Source organism: Dermacentor variabilis, chromosome 4 (genome assembly GCF_050947875.1).
Source record: "Dermacentor variabilis isolate Ectoservices chromosome 4, ASM5094787v1, whole genome shotgun sequence".
Classification (NCBI taxonomy): domain Eukaryota; kingdom Metazoa; phylum Arthropoda; class Arachnida; order Ixodida; family Ixodidae; genus Dermacentor; species Dermacentor variabilis.
Genome location: NC_134571.1, coordinates 148,516,499 through 148,536,044, shown reverse-complemented (window position 1 = coordinate 148,536,044; position 19,546 = coordinate 148,516,499).

Genomic DNA, 19,546 nt, shown 5'->3' with positions numbered 1-19,546 from the left:
CTTCCGGCACATAGCAAGTGTCGTCTGCTTGTGTTGCAGCATGCTCCATGTTGACAAGAGCTCTGCGGTCCATTGTTGGTCTTGATCTTTCCTCTTGCGAGCACCATTGTTCGCCCTTATTACATTGTGAGCTGCAAACGTCGTGACTGGCAATAGGTCAAGCTGCAACATTGTGTCCCTGTGCAAGGCAGCAAACGAGCTGAGTGGCTGTAACACATCGGACTTAGTATTCGATTGACACCAGGATTTGCACATTTGCGGCAGTCACATTATGCCGGAGGATTACTACCACAATAGTATTTCGATTGTCCTGTATTTGAGTAAACACAGGTGCAAGGGGCTTGGTCGTTTCATGGGATGAGCGAAAGTGCAAATATGAACTATCTAAAGCTTTAGAACAGTCTGCACGGTGCAGCCACCTGGTGGCACATAGCTCGAGAAAACACAGAACTAATATAGCAGTAACAAAGTGCATTCTACCTTACTGCTGGTGCAAATTTTTGGCAGGAGCGTTCTCGCGATCCCGGTGCTCAGCAGCCCAACACTAGCCACTAAGCTACCATAGCTGGTTGTCTGCAAAGTGTAGTGAAACGTCTGCACGGTGCGCATTCCAACCGCTTAAATTTCAAACAAAACCCCGCGCACCCAAATTTGCCGAGTCCGCGGCCATAGTGACTCAAGAATCAAGGGGTGGGGGGAGGGAAGTGCGCAATGGGAGGAAAGCATGGTGTCACTCGCGCACAAGCAAACGTGAGCACGGGCGCTGTAACGTAAAACTATTCCGAACTTTTCCATTCCAATTCTGCAATCAGCCCACCACGATTGTTCAAAAACTTTTTTGGACCACAGACTTCACCTGTCTGTCACGCGACGTCACTAAAACCGCGATAGCTCCCGATCTGGTGTGACGTGTACACACTGATTATGCAGAATTTGACCGAACAAAACAAAAATAGTTATTTCTGATTGGACGCCTTTTTGTCATTAGCCCTCGGTTATTAGTAAAAAGTTTTCGGGCTGCACCCACTTCGCCTGCGTCCTACGCGACGTCACAAAACCGCAAAAACTTGCCATGTCAATGTGACGCGTACGCGTAAAGATGCATTAATATGCCGAAAAAAACTGAATTTTCTTCTGAATAGCCGCAGGCTGCCCCGTTCCGAAAGGAATAAAAGATGGCTGCCGCCGATCGCTCCGGCACTGGCTATACTCTGCCCTGCCGGAGAGCATGGGTTTATTTGCGTGTAACAAAACATTTTGCGTGGCCGTGTAACGTTTTTCAGAACTTTCGGCGCGTTTACGACCTCGTTCTGCCAACTCTTCTTTCGTGAGGATCCGTTTTAGCGTCATTCTTAAGCTTCCGTTGCATGCCGCCGCGATTGTCGACGAGCCACCGCAAGCTTAGTAAGAGAAAGTGGACCAATCGCAGACGCCGGCACCACCCTCATCATCCGGTCATCGATATTCAGTGCAGTGGCTCAGCCCCATCTAATCCCTCTCCACTTGAGCGTGATCCTCGCCTCTTGTGAGCCAATTAGATAAGACAAGCCGCTAAGTGCAGACAATATTATTCGTTTTTCAAGCAAACAAAAGTGACATCCTATTCCTATGAATGAGGGGTTCATTTGATTGGTTTATTCAGACAACCCTGCGGGTTGCTGGATTTATGACGTGCGTAGGAGAAGGTTAGGAAAGAATGCCACTTGCGGACGCTATTCACGGCAAATGGAGGAAGATGTTGACAGTGAAGCTTGCCCCCTGGCAGTATGGCAGCTTGACATATTACTATATTTCCTATCTCTGTTATAATGAAGTTTAGTCTTTCTTGCGACAAACCACTCCCTAAACTGAAATCTATCATGACGTTTTTGAGCGCTTTCAGTCGCGTTAGCGCAGCTTCGCTGTAAAATCAAGTGAAATCTCCTGCAGGCTCAAAAGTAGCGAGGTTCGTCAAATTCTTGAGCTTAGTACAGTGCCTGGTGGTAAGCCGCGTCATAAAATATAACTAAGAAATACGAGGGTTAGGGCGAAGGCGGCGACAGGATTGAGAGACGCTGTCATCTTCAACATATTCGAAGAAAGTCACACAGACACTCATCTCTTGCTCTTGCCCCGTTTGTGCGCGTTGTTTTTGTTCCAATGACCGGTAGCAAACTTGCAGAAACGCAGAACCATAAAAGTTCGCGAACACTAGAATCGCTCTGGGAACTCTTAAGCGTGAACTTGCACCCAAACATGGGAAACACAAGTGTTCTGAGACAGTTGAACTGACTTGAATTCAATTTGTTCCACTTGAAAAGCAAATTCTGGTCATTTCGGCTCGCAGAATTTCCATGGAGTTTAGCTCACACGTATAGTCACTAAATTTGAATTTGCAGTACTTGTATGTGGTATCCATCTTTTCTCGGGAACTGACGAAACTAATGCCTTAGGATATGCGTGCGTTTTGTGCTAAATAGCGACATCTTCCTCCTCCCCCTTCACAGCCAATCCTGTCGCGGCCATATTCTTCCTAGCCATGCACAGAGTGGAGGAATACGCAACTTTTGATAGTCCATGGCAGTTTCTACATTGCAAGGGATAACGCGGAGCAAAATTTTAAAGAAAGTTGTAAAACAGCCCGGAAGAAGCGCAGCATTGTACTGTGACCTGGGGCCAATTTTTTTATGCTATCGGTGGTAAGCTAAGCGCACTGATGTCCGCTGCGTCATTTTTCGGCGATCCGTAGCTGAAACACGTTGTTAGCCTGACAGTAGACTTCGTTGTCAGCAGCCCCAGAGCAAGTTGGAAAGAACGTGTCGGACGGAAACCGCTTTCAGTCGGAAATCGAGCGCCGACGAATAGGATGCGTTGGAGGCACTTCGAAGGTTTTCACTACATAGCTTTTAAAAGAAAAGAAAGGCATACAGGAACATTAGACGGTACGAACAGTTGTGATGGCGCTCAATTTTTTTTTTTACCTCTCGCATGCTTTCCGACAGTGTTAGTTCGTCATGGATGTGTCATCTGCCAGTCATCAAATCGACAGCTCCCTGCGTAGGCCGCGCCGACAGATGGTAGCTAGTGTCGAGATGAAGTATCGTTTGCTTTAAACGTATGTTAGTTAATTCGAGTTTAATGGCGCAAACGCGACTAAGGCCATGCAGCGCCAGCCACATTAAACGTACGTGTGCGACCAATATATATATATATATATATATATATATATATATATATATATATATATATATATATATATATATATATATATATATACACACACACTCACAATGATCGAAATAAGTGATATGCGGAACTTTGCAAGTGTGCTTTCTCCCACCAGAAGGACGGCGCTATTCTGTAATGCGACCCCGTGTTTTGTAACGATCCATCTGGTCTGTGGCGCCGAGCGGCTGAAGCCAGTGACAGAAGCGGAGCCGCGTCATGAGAGTCATTGATGAAGGCAAACGCGAAATAGAAAGTTGAATATTTACAAACTACTGTCTCGACCTCATGAGCGGAAAGTCTTGACATATCACACTTCGTGCTAAGCTTGACCCGTGAGGGTGAAATGAAAAAACGCTCGCGTACATAGATTTAGGCGCACGTAATAGAGAGCCCGATTTGATCAAAATTATTCCGGAGTGACTCATAATCTGATTGTAGTTTTGTCACATAAAACCCCAGACATTAAATTTAAGCTTGACCGTTATTATGCGATAGCACTGAGCGGATCACTCAAGGGCGCCCAGCATTGTGAGTTATCGAAAGCAGCAGTGAAAGAGGAGAAGGAAAGATGAAGAAAATAGGGCGAGGAGTGAGGAGGATCGTGTCACTGGACGAGAATTTAAGCGGGCACAGGCGTTTAGTGCCAACGATACGTGACAGCGTTGACAGGCCAGACCCAACAAATAAAGTGCTCGATTGCTCGCATAAGGTTTCTTACACAGGCGTATCTACCGGGGCGGGGAGGTGGGAAGGAGTGGGCAAAGGGGTCACTTGCTCCCCGGCTGTCATAAGTGGGGGCGGGGGGGGGGGGGGCAGAGTGTGTCATTTGCCCCCGCCCTCCCCCACTTTTGAAAGCGGGCACTGGCATTTTCGGCTGCACGCTGGAAAGTCGACCAAAACTACAGCTGAAGCTATATTTTCTTTCTTAATAGAGTGACCACATAAGTGATGCTTTTCTTTACTACTCGTATCCCTCCTTGGACAACGAGGACATCTCGTCGCCCTGTAGCGGACGACGCGCGGGATTCGCCATACACGCTCACGTTGCGCAGAACGCCTGCCTCTGGGCAGTTCCCGCCGTAACAAACTGTCAGCTTGCGCAATTGCACCATGCGAAGTTATTTGGGACCGCTATATCCGTATTGGAAAACACAATCAGCTTAACCTGCGGGTGAGAGGAAGGTCTGGATAAAGTATTATAAGCAGCCGCGCCCAACGACTGCTGTGCCTTACGGCATGAAATCGTTACATTATCAAATGCCGCAGCTATTTCATCTCTGTTCAGAGATAGCCTACATAGCGTTGCAGTCTGAGTATCTCATCGCCATCAAATACCTAACCAAACGTCTTACAGGTGTAGCTGTCCAATTTCATTGTGTAATCACGACTTATCGTAGATATGCTTCTGAAAATGACCTTGGTCGAACGCGCAGAGCTATTTCAATACCAATAGAACATTGACAAAAAAAATTTTTAAAGGCGCGTGTCACTTCTGATTTTGACGATTCCCATTTTCAGTCTGTTTCTAAATAAGATCTACACTATTACTTGTTTCCCGGCAGGAACAAAAGCAGTACATATTTCGCAATTTTGAAAAAAATGAGGCCCACTTTTTGGTGACGTGAACTGAAAATTTGCAATGTGTAGGTTGCTTATGCGCTGTGAAAACAGTAACTGAATGGTCGCTTTCCTTCAATTTTTATGCGTTATACACTGCGTTTAGTTGTTTTCCCGTGGTATCCTCGGTAAAATATGCAGGGCACTGTGTTTATACTTATTCGAAGAACGAAACAATGTTCACACTCACGAGCTATATGTTTATTCGGTGTAGTTTCATTACAGCCTTTCTAGAAAGATACTCAGCGTTCCAGGGTGTCATACTGCCGCTAATCGAAGTGTTTCCTACGATACTAAAACAACCGCACGAGATACGGACATAAAATTCCATGAAAGTGGGGAAACCTTAAGCTCAATGCGTTGCAAGACTTTCACTTTCCGGCTTAAAATGCGAGTGTCTCAGATAATTACTAAGCTCTCGTTTTTTCATGTACTTTCGTGAGATACCTTCAGACACGAATTACTATCGACTGTCGATAAATGTGTGGAATTTACATGCTTTCTATATGGAGTCTCCAGCACCTTGGCATAAAATTAAGTCAAGGTTGGAGAATGACTGTTCATATTATAGTGACCCATCATAATTACATTACAATTAAATATTCATTTATTGTACAGTCACTCCATGCTACGCTTCTTCGAAAAAAAAATATTGAATTACCTGCTCGAATTACATGCACAGGTTATCGTGTATAAGCATTACAAGAAGGGAAGTAATAATCTTTCGCGATTACAACCGAAACGCCCCATTTCAAACGACCCGTAAAACACGGTAGCAGGGGGCGGAAACTCCCTACGCCACTCCCGGGACACTCGGTCCCTTGCCGGTGGCAGCTCCGCTTCCACCACTGACGGTTGCCGGATATCCAATTAGAAATAATTCACAAACAAAACAATGCCTCCATGGCGTCATTGACGAAGTCAGAAGGTAGAGGGAGAAGGCGCCCGCTCAGAAGGAGAAGGCTGGCCGCGAAGCCCTCCTTTCCCACTTCGCATGCAAGCGGGCTGTGTTGCAGGCCCGCTCTGCAGGTCCACTGGCCGCGCGGCGTGATTGGCCGAATCGCGAAGCAGAACCTGCTGAAGTGTGCCGTGTTTGCGAAGCGCTTTTTTTCTGCCGAGTTTACCTTAGAAGCTTCTGCTCATTCTTTAAAGCACTGGGACAGCACTCGTACACACCAGTGCCAAGCAATTGTATTGAAAAATATTTATACAGCAAGCCGTCCTTAAAGGGACACTAAAGGTTACCAGAAACTCAAGTTAAAGTGGTAGAGCAATGTTCTAGAACGTCTAAGGCGTCAATATAATCGCGAACAGAGCTTTAGTAACCGAGAAATTGAGGTAAATGCATGACACGATTTGAGACCCCCCAGCGACATTCCGGTACTAGCCCGATGACGAAAGGACTCCCCATAATTTGTGTTACTAATACTCAACTACTCGTATTAAAAATATCATTTCATTCGATTATAAGACGGAAAAAAAATGCTACTTGTCGACGTCTATTCGATTCTAAGAAAAAATAACATTTTGACGTTACCCTTCAGTAATATGGGTGTTCGAAAGGTTTCGTTTTCGCTCGACTCTGCGCGCTCGACTCTGCGCCGCGCACGCTTTGGAGTTTCAGCAGTTTCGTTATCGCGTCGTGCTGTGAGGGTTCTGCTGGCTCGCGAAACTTTCATTTGGAACAAGCATCGAGAATGCCACGTCCATGTGATGTCGTGGGAAGCCCTCGTTGCTTTCCCGCTCCGGAGAGCCGGTGTCGAGGCCGCCGTCGTAGTACGCAACGATGTCGGCTGTGCGAGGCCTCAGCAGCAGGTCGCGCTCGTCGGTGCTCAAATCGCTGAAGTTGAGCCCACCATCGCGAGCCAATCTGTCGGTGTCAGGGTCCATTGCGACGAGCGTCGAAGTTAGCGTTACAGAATGAAGTACCAGCTTATGGGCGTCTTGCGCTGGAGTTTGAGGTATAGTAGCGGCGCCTACTGGCGGTGCGGGAAACGACATCTGGGTCGTGCCAGCTTGGGTCGTATTGAGCCCTGGCTGTGGCGAAGCACGTTTCTAGGCCGAGTTTTGCGTCGATTCGCACATTTTTATGCCCTGTTGAGAGTGCGAAAAGGCTCGTCGCTTCTCATAGAACACGCCGACCACGCTGCGAGCTCGACGCAGCCTATAGTTTAACGAAAACGGACTCTCCGTGTGCCGTGGGACGTAATGTGGGACGTAATTCGTTTCTCCTTCCGCTAGCCACCATGCTCCCGCTTTCGCTCTGCTGTCGGCTCTGTCTTGGCTCTGTTTCTGGCCGCGCGTTCGCGTTTTGCGCAGAAAAGCCGTAGCGCCGTCTGCGGACGCCGTTCTACTCACCGATGGCGCAACGTCACTATGAGACCATGATGTCAGTACTCTTCGATCGGAGGGCGGGCGAGTTGAACTGCGCTAGAGGTACGCGGACGCTTCAGAACGCATTTTCTCTTAAAATAAGTCTCTCCTTGGCACGAAACAAGCGTTTCGAGGTTTCTGTGATGGTATTTCAACAGCCCACGTTGACTTAATAGTAACCTTTAGTGTCCCTTTAACTAGCAATATTCAAAGGTAGTATATTGCATTTCGTTATTTCGTGAAAGTAGACGCTTAGAAATTCCTAACTTGTGGTTAAGTTTAGGGCTACAGTTCAACTAGTCCAGAGATATAGTGGGGGGTAGTATAATGAAAATAACTTCCTTGCTCCACCAATCGTTAATTTTCTTCGTGTGTTGGGAAGCGGATCAACTAAAGTTGGCCGATTTCTCAGTCAGCCATAAATCAAGAAAAGTAAAAGTTGAACGTTTTTGTTTTTATTAACACATTCTGTACTGGAAAAAGACTGACCTCCACACAGTGCGACAGTGTTAGTCTGAAAGCAGCAATTTTCATTCACAACTGAAATTCATATTTAATGAGCGAACATAGATTCCAGAAGATCCAAACCAATGCAAAAATTAACCATCACTGGCTGGTCACACGGAACTTGACTATCACGTATGTTATGACGGCGACACAATTGTTGGCTTACAGACAGAAGGTAGACTATAATACACGTATTTCTTTGACAGTATGAGAAGTCAGGACCCACAGAATTTTAAACTGGCTACATGCATCTACATGAAAAGGAAGTAGCCTTTTTTTTGCTCTCATTATTTGAAGTACGTGCCGGATGAGGTAGCATAGTTCTATAATGCGCTTACAAGCGCATATAATTTGCTCGTCGTCATACTTTGCGTCCTATTCATATATACAAAATAGCACGGCGAGTATTGGAACACTATTTTCACACAACAGCAACGCAAGGAACCAACCATTAATAAAAAAAAACGAAGAATAGCACTCTTCATCGCAAGGGGGATTGCCAGTTCGTACTTAATTAGCATTAAATACTCTATACTTGCATTACTGGTATAATTAAATTTATTTTGTCGGGAAAACAAATAACATTGCGCCTCGTCTGTAATACAGGTGCTCAATAACTTGCACACACCGAAGCTGAGCCTACAGCAATGTAACTGAGCGTATGGTACTGTCTACGCTACAAAATTCAGGCCAAATTGAGGGCTTCAACCTTCTTCAGAACGTTCTCTGTGTAATGGTGCATCAAAACGCAACAAGGAATTACGCGCGTGCGTCCCTTTTCCGTCATTCCTCTTAAAATTTGATAAAACATCACGACGGTGTTTATTTTTATTTTATTTTATTTTTTTGCTTTAGTCTTGGCTGTATGAGTCGACAGAGAGTGAACAAAATTTGCTGAGCTAAACTGCGATGGGCGAAATCCTATCTATGACTGCCTCTGTTGCTGATGTCTGAACTGTTCTGCGAACGGACGCCGCCGTGACCGCGAGCATGGGATACAAGCGCAATCATACGGCTTCAAGGTTTGTCGCCGATGTGCGCGCACCCCCACGCGCATGTCCGCGCTGTCCCATGCGCCCACTCGGAGAGCGCTACTGGCACGGTAGTGCCTTCACCAAAAAGGTCGCCTGAAGCGATACATTTCACTTAGAAATGGAATGGACTTATACTTTAAGAAAGCAGAATGTACAATTTACTCAAAGCTTAATGTTCATTTTCTATTACATGCCACTACTGCACAATCATGGCAAAAAAGGAAGTCGCGTTCACTAACGTGTACGCCGCAACGAGATTCGTAATTTGTTTCTCCGGTCTCCTCGGTGAGCTAAACAAGGCATCTTGTTTATATCTGGGGAAAATTAGGGGCATGGTATGGATAATGTGTATGCAATGTTCCATATGGGTGGGTTAAAGGCCCATTTTCCAGTAGAATACATATGCGAGCGGTCCATAGCGTTATAATTAGTCTGTCTTACGAGCGCTGTAAGATTTAGATGGCTGTGCTGGCATAATTACATCAACAACTGAGGTCAAATTTTGCGAATGTAAGGGGAACAACACACCAAGTTTATTTGCAATGGTAAGCACGTGTTGATCAAATACAGAGTTTAAAAAACTATAAACAAGTACTCGAATGTGTCACGCTGCTGCTATCAGCTATAGGTTTCCCAATGTCCCAAGAGAACTTTGCTTTGCAGAATTTTAAGTGCAATGTGTTTAAACGTTTCTGGCTTATTTAGAAGCGTTGCGAATAATTATCGAACCCTCATCTTTTCTTTTTCTTGCTTTTTCATGCGTGGTATATTATTTTCGCTTGGTGTCCTCACTGAACTAAAGGAGGCAGCTTCGTTATGTTTGGTGACTGTAAGGACAAGTTAATGAGTGGCGTGTAGGCGAAGTTTAATATAGGTGGTTAATTGAGACTTTCGCAATAAATTACGTATGCAAGCACTCTATATAGAGTGTCTGAGTGTGCCTAACAAGCGGGGAAGAACTGAGCCCGCTGCCGTGGCAGAACTATAAAAGCCGCCAAGAACAAAGTTAACGAAAATTGGTGCGCCACTATGGGAACTCCCTGTGCAAAGTTAAATGTGGTTGGATCAAACGCAGCCTTTGGATATATTTTCTTATTAGAGCGTGTGTTATATGGCCGCTATCAGTTAGGCTTCCCAGTGTCTCGACATAGCTATAGTTTACAACAGGTTTATATTTTGTGGAAGGGGGAGGGGGACATGTTAACTGCAATGTGCGACAAAATTTTTACGTTCCTGGTCCGGTTAGAAGCGTTTCCAATAATTACCGAGCCGTCGCTTTTATTTTTCTATGTTAAGGCGTCATAACACGTTCCGACTTAGTTTCAGCGATGTTCTCGGTGAAACAAACAAGACGTTTTGCTTATATTAGGCGAAAATAAAGGGCGTGCTGTGGGCACCGTATACGTAGGTAAACTTCTAAGGGGAACTACTATGACATTCGTAGTAAATTACGCGTGTAAGCGATCCGGAACTTTATGAATGTGTTTTGCGAACAAGGAATTTATACCGTTGTCCTGGAAGAACTGTGAACTCAACAATTATCAAATCTAGCGGAAATTGAGTGTGTGTGTGGGTGTGGGGGGGGGGGGGGGGGTGAGGTACTATAAAGCAATAAAGCATTGCATACCCTCCTCAGCAGTTGTAGTGCTGGTTTTCAACAGCTTCGCTGGACATGCACTTTCGCAGGGCCGGAATAGCGAGTCATCTTTTATTTATTTATTTTTTTGAGTATTGCAACTCACTTATGTTGATTGTACTTCGTTGAGTATAACCTCGACAATACAATTACCTGAACTAAGGGATACATTTATGCTGTAGATTTAAACAGCAAGTACAATTCTTTGTTTAATTATTCAGATTGTTTATAGAAAATGTGCGCTGTACTGCTACCGCTGGGTGGGATCCTGGACCTCTGTGGGACACTCATTGCCTTTTATCCATGTGTCATCTTGAGATCTTGAGATTGTATAGCGTTGCAAGAGGTGAATGCAAATTCAAATATTTTTTCGGACCCCCATGGTTCACCATGTGTGATTGACAAATAGGTCTATGCCTGTTAAATATAACTGACAGAAGCATTTCCAGGCTATTTCACTTATTGTGATAGTAATTCGCAATATATATATATATATATATATATATATATATAAGAACAAATCGTCTGCGATTTGCACACACACACACACACACACACACACACACACACACACACACACACACGCACACACACACACACACACACACACACACACACACACACACACACACACACACACACACACACACACACACACACTAGAAATAGTTGCTACGCCACTGGTTTCTTACATTTGTATGAAACGCTTTGGTTGGTTGAACTTGCTGTTAGTGGGGACCAAAAAAAAAAAAACTTTAAGAAAAATTGAAAAAGCCACTTCTGCGTTGCTTTTGTACTGCTTTTTTTGTTTGCTTTCTGTATATAAAAGGCTTTCGTCGGGGCTGTGCTCGCGCTTTCAACACCGTAGAGTAATTGACGCTACACTTTATGATACATTTTTATTGACTGCGTTGTGTGCGTGAGCTTCAATTGACAAGTGATACAAATGCAAGAAGAAACCAGATCCCCAACAATACAAACACTACAGTTGATGTTTAACAAGTACTTCAGATTGATTTGAGCGTCCTATCTAGGGTTCGCTCTTTGACTCATTCCTGTGGCGTTCCGGCTTGCGTATTCGTGTCTGAATCAGCAGAATCGCTCAGTATTTCATTGCACTCTCCGACCACGTGACCGTGGACAACCAGCGCCGAAACTTCGCATGTCAAAGCAGTGGTGCGTACGTAGCGAGGGTAAGATCGACGCATCCTTCGCTATAGTATACTAACGCTACAGTACATGTTGGGGCACAGGCATTCCTGCCGACTGGGCGCCATATTTTGCGCTGGAACTTGTATGCGCATGCGCTCCTCCGCACTCGCAATAGCACAGCTCGTGAGACAAGTCCATGTATAGCTTAGGGCTAACTTCGCTGGCTACACCGCAAGTAAACAAACTCAGTAAATTGACCATTGTGCTGAGCGGAAAAAAAAATAAATATCGGGAAAAAAAGCGAGGCCAGGTGGACGGGAGACGCTCGCTATATCAACTGATGACTTATTGAAACTTTCCCTACGAGCGTTACATAAGTACGCACGCGTGGGAAGCACGCGGACGGGCCTGGGATGAACCGGGCACTGGACATTCCGAGAGACATAGCGAGCACGTAATATCGCTGGTAAGGCGTGCTAACCAGCGTGACATCTGGCATGCACGGAGACAATATCATTGAGTAATTTTTTCCCCTGTTTTTCTTTCATCTGTTAAGATAACGGGGTTCTTTTTACGTCAGGTGCACTGACTTAAGGCACACTGATGCACGAGTCGATGAGGTTATTTATCTGAGCAGCTTCGAAAAAATTTCCCACTCCACCGTATATACCCTTGCTCCTGACGATAACCGAAGTTATCGATAACCGATAACCAGGCTGCAGCCACATATATGCGCGGCGAGTAAATGCGTACCGCCACGCGAAGTATTCTATATATATATATATATATATATATATATATATATATATATATATATATATATATATATATATATATATATATATATATATATATATATATATATATACTACAGGACGAAGGCCTTTCCCTGCGATACCCGCCGTGGTTGCTAAGTGGCTATGGTGTGAGGCTGTGCTGAGCACGAGGTCGCGGGATCGAATCCCGGCCACGGCGGCCGCATTTCGATGGGGGCGAAATGCGAAAACACCCGTGTACTTAGATTTAGGTTCACGTTAAAGAACCCCATGTGGTCAAAATTTCCGGAGTCCCCCACTACGGCGTGCCTCATAATCAGGAGGTTTTTTTTTTCCTGCAATCTCCAATTACCCCTGTCCTGCGCCAACCGATTCCAACTTGCGCCTGAGAACTGCCTAATTTCATCACCCCACCTAGCTTACTGCCGTCCTCGACTGCGCTTCCGTTCTCTTGGCACCCATTCTGTAACTCTAATGGTCTACCGGTTATCTAACCTACGCATTACATGGCCTGCCAAGCTCCATTTTTTTTCAAATTAATGTCAGTGAGAATATCGGCTATACCCGTTGTTATGATTGGGGGTTCAATCCCATCGCTCGTGATCCGTTGTCAAGATTGGAGTCGGGCATGAATTAGAAGGTAGCTGGCCCCTGCCGTCGTCCAACTTATCCACGCTGAGGACGTTGATGAAGGGAAGGACTGCTTCTCATCGAGAACGAGGAATATGGGTTTATTTACAGTATTTATATCAGTCTAACATGACCTATGAGAAAGTACGTCAGTCTAACATGACTGCTTGAGAGAGAGTGTCAGTCTAACATGACTGCTTAAGAAAGTGTCCTGAGCAGCCGCACAATAGGGGTTTTTAAACACTCGGTCCTCTCCCGATACCCAGGTGACGGAAAACGGCCGTCCAAGCACCGTAGGCGAGTTGACCAGGCACCGTAGTGCAGAACGAGGCACCGTTGGGGCATTTATTCCCCAAACTGCAGCGCGCCCGCCGGCCGCCCATTTAGTTACAATGGCGACTTCGTCAAACTCGGCTCCGGGGACGGAGAGTCGAGGACGCACGTATTGTTGTTCACACACAGTGGACTTAGTCACGCCGTGGCTAGAGGTGTGCGGCGACGCTCCCGGAATGTTGCCTCCACAGTCGCAACTGGTTGGCAAAACTTGCACTGCAGCTGGCTGTTCTTAACACCGTTTGCTCTCTGATCCACACCACTCTCTTCCTGTACCTTAACGTTACGCCTAACGTCCTTCGTCCCGTCGCTCTTTGCGCGGTCCTTAACTTGTTCTCGAACTTCTTTGTCAACCTCCAAGTTTCTGCCCCATATGTTAGCACCGGTAGAATGCACTGATTCTACACCTTTGTTTTCAACGAAAGTGGTAAGCTTCCAGTCAGGAACTAGAAATATCTGCTGTATGCGCTCCAACCCATTTTTATTCTTTTGTAAATTTCCTTCTCGTGATCAGGGTCCCCTGTGAGTAATGGACCTAAGTAAACGTACTCCTTCACAGTCTGTATACAGGCTGGCTGGCGATTCTGAACTCTTGTTCCCTTTCAAGGCTATTGATCATTATGTTTGTCTTCTGCATATTAATCTTTCGTCCCCGGTATTGCTGAACAGGACAACGCCATCTGCAAACCCAAGGTTGCTGAGATATTCGCCGTTGATCCTTACTCCTAAGCCTTTCCAGTTTAATAGCTTGAATACTTCTCCCAAGCATGCAGTGAACAGCGTTGGAGAAATTGTGTCTCCTTCTTGATCCCTTTCTTTATAAGTATATTTCTACTTTTCTTGTCGAGAATCAAAGTAGCTGTGAAATCTTTGTAGATATTTTCTAAGATATTCACGTAAGCCTCCTGTACTCCTTGATTACGCAATGCTTCTATGACTGCTGGTCTCTACTAAATCAAATGTCTTTTCATATCTGCGAAAGCCATACGGAGAGATTGATTGTACTGTGCAGATTTCTCGATTACCTGATTGATTACATATATATCCCTACTGAATAATTCATATGTCCCATAACTCTTATATATCCAATAATCCGATATGCTACAGATGGGATCCCATATAAAAAGCCCGTTTTCCCTATATGTCATATGATGTTATTGAATATAAGAGTTATGGGGAATACGGGGTTTTCTCAGTAGGGATGGATGTGATCCATCGTAGAGTACCCCTTCCTGAAGTCAGTCTAGCTGTTCTCTTGGTTGACTGAAGTCAAGTGTTGCCCTCATTCTATTCGAAATTATCTTGAATATTTTATGCAATACTTTATGTAAACTAATGGGCCTGTAATTTTTCAATTATTTAATTTCTCTCTTTTTGTGGATTAGTATATGTTGGCTTTCTTCCAGTTCTCTGGAACCTTTGAAGTTGTGAGAGACTTCGTATAAAGGGCCGCAAGCCTTTCAAGCATGATGTCTCCTCCATCTTTGATTAAATCGACTGTTATTCCATCTTCTCCTGCCGCTCTCCCCCGTTTCAGGTCTTGTAAGGCCCTTCAACCTTAGTCACTAGTTATAGGAGGAGCCTCAGTAGCCTGTTCATTACTACTTTGAATGGAGGTATTGAGGCTGCGCTGGGTACTGTACTGGTCAGTATAGAATTCTCCTGCTGCTATTACTATATCTTCAAAATTGCTGATGATATTACCCTGCTTATCTTTCAGTGCATACATCTTGCCTTGTGCTATGCCAAGTTTTCTTACTGATATCATGTTCCGTCCATTTTTTACTACTTCCGCACTCTTTGTCGCGTTATAATTTCGAATATCCCTTACTTCCTCCTTGTTCATCAGTTTTGACAGTTCTGTGAATTCTATCTGATCTCTTGAGTTGGACACTCATTATTTGTCGTTTCTTTATTAGGTCCTTCGTTACTTGGGATAGCTTACCTACTTGTTGCCTTTGTGCTTTACCTCCCACTTCAGTTGCTGCTTTTGAAGCCAGCCTAGTTACGGTTTCATTCATTACCCCCATGTCATATTCATCTCTCTGTTCTAAGGCTGCATATTTGTATGCAAGCACCAGCCTGAATTGGTCAGCTTTCGCCTGTTTCTTCATAACTAGTTTTGCTCTTTCTCTCTTCAGATTCGGGTAAATCCTAGCCCTCACTAACCTGTGATTACTGCTAACGCTTCTACATCCTGCACTATACTAGGATCGGCAGAAAATATGAAATCTATTTCATTTCTTGCTCCTACGTTTATGCTTTTCCGGGTCCACTTTCTATTGCTACGCTTCCTGATGAAGGTATTCATTGTTCGAAGCTCATTTCTTTCCACGAATTCTACCAGCTCTCCTCTAGTGTTCCTAGAATCGATGCCGTAGTTGCAAATTTCTTGTTCACCAGCCTGATTTTTCCTCACTTTTTCATTGAAGTAGCCCATGACTACAGTATACTGAGTTTGCGCTTTTCTCGTTGCTAATTCAACATCTTCATAAAACTGTCATCATCGTGACTGGAGGTTGGAGAGTAGGCTTGTACTACCTTTATTTTATACCTCATGTTACGATTTATTACGACCACTGCTACCCTCTCATTAATGCTGTAGAATTCGTCAATGTTGCCCGCTATGTCATAATGGATTAGGAATCCTGCTCCGTGTTGCTTTTTATCTGGGAGTCCTCTATAGCAGAGGACGTGACCGTTAGTCAGCACTGTATAAGCCTCACCAGTTCTTCTAACCTCACTAAGGGTAATGATATCCCAAAAAATGCCTGATAGTTCCTCAAAGAGTCCTGCTAAGCTAGCCTCACTCGAGAGGGTTCGTTTGTTGAGTGTTGCCAGGGTCAGTTTCCAGTTGTGGTGTGTCCGGGTCCAGAGATTCTTAGCACCTTCTGTTGCGTTACAGGTCTGACCACCGCCTTGGTCAGGTGCTCCGCAGTTGCTGGGGACTGAGGGCCATGGATTAATTGTAGGAATCATGAGGGAGCGAGTGGCCGAATACTGCCCCAAGGAGGCCAATTTCTGTTCTCGTGAGGGAGTGTCTTAGCGGGCCTTCCTAGTTTGGTTGCACCTGAATTAGTATAGCCCCACTGGCTCTCGGCATATTTTGCTTGTGTCAGGCGCCATTCCAAGACTGAAGATGTAGTGTACTAGAGGTGAATTCGAACTTAACACCTTCAAATTAGAAGTCAAATGTTCTATAAAAAACGAAAAAAAGACGCCTGAGGATTTCAACTTCTGACTAAAGCAACCGATCAATCAAGCTAGCTGTCAGATAACCCTGTAGACGGCGAGGCCACGTTACGGCGAAGACCAGCCCAGAGGATCCTATATGTCTAAAAACTCACTTGAATTAACCGCGATAGACATGGTTGATATTATTTATACATGTCATTTTCTCTGGCAACGTCGAGAGGCGAGCGAGTAAAAAATTATTCATACAACGGGAGAAAAGAAGAGGTTAGAAAGGATTTACGAATGGTCCTAAGATCGTCGTTCTGAGCCGCACGTAAGCAGGCGACCCTGCAAGCGGCTAGGTGCCCTAGATTACAACTGCGTTCTCTCTCTCTCTCTCTCTCTCTCTCTCTCTCTCTCTCTCTCTCTCTATATATATATATATATATATATATATATATATATATATATATATATATATATATATATATATATATATATATATATATATATATATATATATATACCAGCATGTTAGCGGGATTTGGTACGCAGCTTTCAGTTTCACAGGCAACAGTGCTTGGTGTGCCTTTCCCTTTTGATCGCTTTGATCACCTGCGAGTGTGCACAAATCTGGAGAGCTTGCAAGGTGTCTTTAACACGAAGTCCACTGGATGTTTCTGCCCACTCGTTATTAAGTTGCGTGATGTGGCATGAACATACGGCATCACTATATAGTTCCTTGGTTGCTTGGTTGCCACGTTTGAGCCGTTTAAGCGAGGAAAATCCCGACAGCTACTAGAACACTGGAGGGGAAGCCTGAGCTGGTCAGGTGCGAAACGATGTTGAAAGCTATGGTTACCCTTTTGCATACATGATTATTGCAAGGCTGGTTTGGGGCATGACTTGCGGAAGGAGAGGAGGTTACATATCGGCCCGTTTGGCCGATGTGTCAACGATGGGCCCAGGGCACACGCAACTTCGGCGTGCATTTACCCGCGCAAATCCCAAGGCATTTGGCTGCATCCCGGTGTTTCAGGAAACTTCGGTTGTCGGCAGGAGCAAGGGTGTACGCTGGAGTGGAAAATTTTTGAAGCCGATCAGATTATTAAACTCAGCGACTCCTGCATCAGTGTGCCTTCAGTGCGCTTTTATGATGCAAAAAGAACTACGTACGTTATCCTAACAGATGAAAGATAAACAGGGGGAAAAATATTCAGCGATCTGACGTCCATGTATGCCAGATGTCACGCTGGTTTGCACGCTTTATCAACGATACGACGTGCGTGCTGTTTCCCACGGAATTGTCCAGTGCCCAGGTCGTGCTAGGCGCACGTGCGTGCTTAATCCGCAGCGCATGCGACTTCTGTTGCTCAAAGGAAGGTTTCAATAAATCCTCAGTTGCTATAGCGAGCGTCTGTCCTGTCCGCCTGACCTCTCTTTTTTTCCCTACAAGTTTTGCGCTCAGCACAATGATCAGTGTGTTACGCCAACTAGCCTACAGTCCTTAACTAAGTAACTAACTATAGCACTTTCTGGTGCAATCTCAAGCAGTCGTATAGCATCTGCTGACACCGCTTGTTGTTCATCGGCCTTGAAGCTGAGCGCACGTCTCTCTCTGGCGTCGTCGGGCGGGCACCGCTAGCTTCAGCGCCCTACGGCAGGCAACGCGCGACCGCCTCGCCGGGACCCGTCGCTTCTGGAACTCGACCGACTCGACGTGCGGCATTTCGCGATCGACGCGCGGGCGCCGCAGCGCCTCGACGACCAGCGCGCCCGCGGCGGCGCCCATGACGATCGCCCAGAGCACGAAGGTTGCCAGCGTGTCGTTGACGGTGAGATCTTCGGCCACGTGGCCTCCCGCGCGTCTCACGCATCGCTGCCAGTCTCCCAGTCCGTCGGCCATCCACTTGTTTACCAGACCACTCTCGTACAGCCACCTGACCCTGCGTGAAGTATATAGAAACCGGGCGTCAAGCATGTCGCCACGGCGATCCAACAGCGCCGCTGTCTGTGTGTCGGAGCAGACAAAAAAAAAAGAGAAAGAAACTGCAACAAAGGCAATCTCATTTGCAAGAGATGTGCGAATGAATTTGCGCGCGAGTGTGGCTAGCGCAGTTGCAACTCTGTCCATTTGCGTGAGGCTGATGCGTAGTCATGATTATTTTTTTCTCGGGAGGTGGGGCTATTTAAGGTTGGGTACGCCCTCTCGGTGGTTTTCAAGATCCTTTCAGGTCTCTCTTATAATTATGGCGTTGATTATTATGGTTGTGTATTGCCAAGTGTAGTTGTAAACGGGACAAAAATCACAATTCCGCGCATAGTGCAAAACCGATCACAAAAAGCAGGCATTACATTATGTGGCTGCTGTTCCATGCGATTGCTTACTTCACAGAAACGTGTGCATTATGGTGAGAGTGTATGATATCCGCAATAAAATTACGTAGACTGTAAGAGTGAGATTTTAAAATTCGCTATCTTTATCCAAAACGCAATAAATAAGATAACAAATACTTCATGCGTACAATCATTCTAGGTTCGTACATTATGATCGAATGTAAGGCCGATCGAGCTCATTCTGCACAGTCAACATCGAAACTCTGCAGGTACGTGATGTGTAGCACAGGTTCCTCGTTGAAGAAAATGCAGACGCGGAATGATGAACACAAGCACATCAATCAAACAAGCAATGATCTCGCGCAAATATTAACCCAAAACACGCACACAACACGTACAACAGCACAGTTATGTAAGAGAGCTGGGGGATTTAGAGCTCTATAAGTACGGGTATTTTCTGCATTTCTTTTTTATAGGGCAATAACTGAAACATTTTCTTTTCTCTCACGCCACACATCAAATGTCAGTTGAACTAAAAGTCGTAGCCTCGGAAGGTCACGCACAAAAAACAAAAAGTGGAAAGTTGCGGTTGAGACATCCGAACGTTCGAAGGATACGCGCCTTAATTCATAAGCGGAGGACCAGGCATAAAAGGGAGCAGTGCGCCGGCAGGAAAAATCTGTGTGTGTGGGGGGGGGGGGTAGAGGGGGGACGAATTTGATCAGTCCTTTCTGGCTAAGCCACTGACGTGTGTGGGGGAGAGGGGGGGA